The following is a 3892-nucleotide window of genomic DNA, read 5'->3' on the forward strand; positions in this document are numbered from 1 at the left end:
ACCCTTCGGCCAGCGGCGGCGCACCGTAAGAGGTCGGCAAAGTCGGGCGCGCGCGCCAGGATCTCCAGCTCGACGTCTTCCGTCAGCCTCATCAGCAAGAGCACAGCGCGTGCATGCATGCCAGTGCCGTTACGCGTATGTGCATGTCATCGCTGGTATGCGCACGTACGCATCAGGCAAGCATGATTAGTTTTTTCCTCTAATTAACCTAGGTACGAAGCATGGTTAGTTTTTTCCTCTAATTAACCTAGGTACGTATCCAATGGACGCTATCTAGTTAAGAGATGCATGCATATCAGACAAGATTAGCTACAAACCTAATTGCTGTACATAAGAATAATATGTGAAATTGTTGCTTATACTGAACTTTCTTTCTTTCCTTGCAAAGAAACCTCGTTTTTACTATTTTTAGGTCTATTATTACTATTGAATATTTGAACCACATAAAATTGTTGAATTTTAAATCATATAATTTTGTTGAATTTAATTTCTACCATGATGAAAATTTCCCCAGTAACGTGCAAGGAATCATCTAGTTTATTCAACACCACAAAACATATCACATCATTCATGTGTTTGTATGTAAATAATCTGATCACAAACTACACTAGGGGTAAAACGGTCTTTTTAGTTCAGACTTAACACTGTTAGTGGCCAAAACTGACGGAAGTGTCACATAGGGAATAAAATAAAGTTTGAGTGTCAAAAAGGAAAGAACAGAAAATTTTGGGTCAAAAAGGGAAGTAAAATTTAAGAAAGGGCCAAATAAGGAATTCTCTCTAAATTAGGTCCAAAATTTTTGAAGAAAATCATATTTACTAAACATAGAGTAGTCTCACATTTTATGGCGTCGAAGTGCGCATGCGCCTGCTTCATGGTCAAGCCAACATGGACAGGCACGGGCAGGGGCTCCGGCTCGTCATTGGAGGCGTCCTCTATCGTCGGGTCGTCGTCGCTCACCTCCGGCGAGCTCGCCGGCAGGCCTGCCTCTGTCTGCTGCGCATGACGGCCCTGCTAGCCGACTGCAAGGCCTTCCACCTCGCGCTTCTTCTTTGTTGAGAGGCTATTCCATATTGCCCAAGAGCTCGCAGTCATGGCAGAGGTGGTGCAAGGAGGACTGGAGGAGGATGTGTTTGTGGTGCGGATGGTGTCGCGCAAGGCTACGCTTAAATAGCAGGTGCCGGTCAGGACAAGTGGTGCAGTGTGTTAGGCACCAGAGTTGGTTTCTCGGTCGGAGCAACCGGTTTGAATGCGGTAGATAGTCCCTTTGTCCCGTCTAGTCATGCCGCAACGGCATTGAACAAATAGGGGGAACATGACACGGCGCCAGCAGTGCTCCCGATAGGCGTGCTGCTTCAATGCCAGCTCCCGTGTAAGGTCACGTTCGCTCTGGGCCAGCATGAATACAGTGCTAGTGCTCTGGAGCGCCATCAGTCGGCATAAATGTGTGGCAACTGTGGGAGAGGGGGCGGAAGCGGACTACGTTGGGGGGCCGCATTGGGTGACACACTACCTCTGGATGTATGTGTGTATTTAGAGTCACAAGTTGGAGATGCCCTAACATCTCTGCCGAAAATCTACCCCCTCCATTCACTATTATAGGATGTTTTGACAATTTTAATATACACTACAGAGAGACTAAAATAAGCGAACAAACATATACATACATACATGTGATTCAGAAACAAGTTAGAAGAACGGAGTGAGTACTGTATGTAACTCGGCTCTGAAGATTAACTTTTGAAAATATAAAAATCTAAAGGTCAAAGATACAATAGCTGTAGTAAAGCAGAAAGGGATGAGACACACGAATTATTTTCTTATTTTTCATGAAGTAAGAGCCAAGCTGAAGGTGGAGTTCGAGGCGGCAGCACTGAAAATGAAGCTGCCATCAGTTTGCACTTGAAGCGGCGTAAGATCTGAGGTGCTGGACAAATTCGTCGATGTACCTATCGTGGAGTTCCGTATCGGCTACTACGGCCTGCATCTTCGCTGCACCTGCCACGAAGCCCCTCCTGGCCTCTTCGTCAACCATGACGGCCCGGAGCGCTGTCGCGACGCTGTGGCGGTCAAACGACCCGTCGTCCTCATTCCTCGCCACCTGCAACCCCATCTTCTTCGCCTCCATTTGCCGGGCGTTGGGCCCTTGGTCGCTGAAGATGGGCAGCATGACAAGCGGGTGCCCGAACATGAGGCCCTCGATCAGCGAGTTCCGGCCGCAGTGCGTCAGGAACCCGCCCACGGCGGCCGGGCGGCGTGCGCCAGGATTCTCACCTGAGGAACCCATCCCCTGGTCACCAGCCCCTGGCCGCGAGTGCGCTCTTGGAAATCCGGAGGAAGCATGTCCACGCCGTCCTCGTCGTGTACAGCGGCGCCGCTGGGCTTTCTCAGGGCCCAGAGGAAGCGCGTCCCGGCGAGCTCCAGCCCGAAGGCCAGTTCGTGCACCTGCTCCACGCGCAGCGGCACCTCGCTTCCTAGGGCGACGTAAACAACGGAGTCGGAAGGTTGCGCGTCCAGCCACCGCACGGTGGCATGCTCTGCTCCTTTGGCAGCGGCACGGCGAGCTCCCTTGGGTGACGGCGGGAGAAGGCCGAGGGGAACGACCGGCTTGCCGAGGAGCGTCGCCGCCAGTGGGAAGGACTCGGGTTCCCACTCGATGCAGCTCCGGATGGCCGCGACGGTGCACCTGTCTTTTGTCAAGTTAAAGCGCCGGATGATGGACATACCCGATATGCCATAGTTGTTGTAAGCCGGGTCCATCATCTCCTGCTCGTAACGGGGAAGACCACGTGCTCGACGGTGCTCCTCCGGCAGGTCAGGCAAGGTGGCGATCAACGCAGCGGTCGGGAGAAGCATCGCGCATGGCACCTGGTGCTCTAGGGCAGCGGCGGCTGCCCAGTGGTGGAAAGAGTCGGCGATGATCCAGTGAGGCCGCGTGGTCTCGTCGGCGCACGCGGTGGCCAGGAACTCCGCGAACGGCGCGGCGAGGCCGTCGAAGGCCTTCCAGTGGAGTTCGCGGTCGTCGTCGGGCACGTCGTTGGTGGACTCGGCGCCGTCGGGGAGGCCGTCAACGCGTGGGAGCGGGAGCGCGACGAGGTCCACGCGCGGCGCCGCCGCGGGGCGCAGCGGGAGCGGGAGGCGGGCGACGTTGCGCGGCGTGGACACGTAGGACACGCGGTGGCCCCGCTCGGCGAGCCGCTCGGAGAGTTCCAGGTACGGGAGGAGGTGGCCGAATGCGAGCCACGGGACGATCACAATGCGGAGCGGCGACGATGAGGAGCCGGCGTCCATGGCGAAGATGAGGAGCTGGCTAGCTCGTCGACTTGCCGGCCGTGGCGTGGCTAGAAGAACGGAAGAAAATCTTATACGACCTGGGTCGTACACCCCCGCCGTGAGACCCGCTTTCCTGCTGACATCTGGCAAACGGATCTCAAAGCACCCTCGCTTTCTTCCACCTATGACTTCGCTCTCTTGTTTTTTTTCCGTCGTCGGCGGTTGTTCTCCTCAACTTCTGCACGGGCTCGCCGTCGGTCCGAGGACGTAGATAACTTGCGGTGTCAATAAGAAAGGTCGTCCGCCTCCCTGGAGTGAATAACATAAAATTACCATTTTTCGTGTTAAGATTTCAAAAAACTACCGAAAATTTGTTTGTGACTAATATCTATCACTTTTGACTTCGGTTGTCTTAAAAAACCCAAATCGCCGAATGCTTTACAATTGATCGCGATTATGACAATTGAGACCCACTTCTAAACAAACCGTTTGTTAACATGTGGGGCCCACAGTCAACTTCTTTTTTTCTTCTCTCCTCCCCTTGTACTCTCTCTCCCTTCTCTTCAGACCCGCAGGCAACCTTGTCCCCTCCCCTCGCGTGTCCACCTCACCGGCGACC

The 3892-nt window shown here is 53.7% G+C and overlaps 1 pseudogene; it reads right to left on the reverse strand.

Annotated features, from left to right (window-relative positions):
• Nucleotides 1-1714: 1714 nt before the first annotated feature.
• Nucleotides 1715-3613, reverse strand: LOC123108159 (UDP-glycosyltransferase 91C1-like; annotated as a pseudogene).
• Nucleotides 3614-3892: the final 279 nt, after the last annotated feature.

Source organism: Triticum aestivum, chromosome 5A (genome assembly GCF_018294505.1).
Source record: "Triticum aestivum cultivar Chinese Spring chromosome 5A, IWGSC CS RefSeq v2.1, whole genome shotgun sequence".
NCBI lineage: Eukaryota > Viridiplantae > Streptophyta > Magnoliopsida > Poales > Poaceae > Triticum > Triticum aestivum.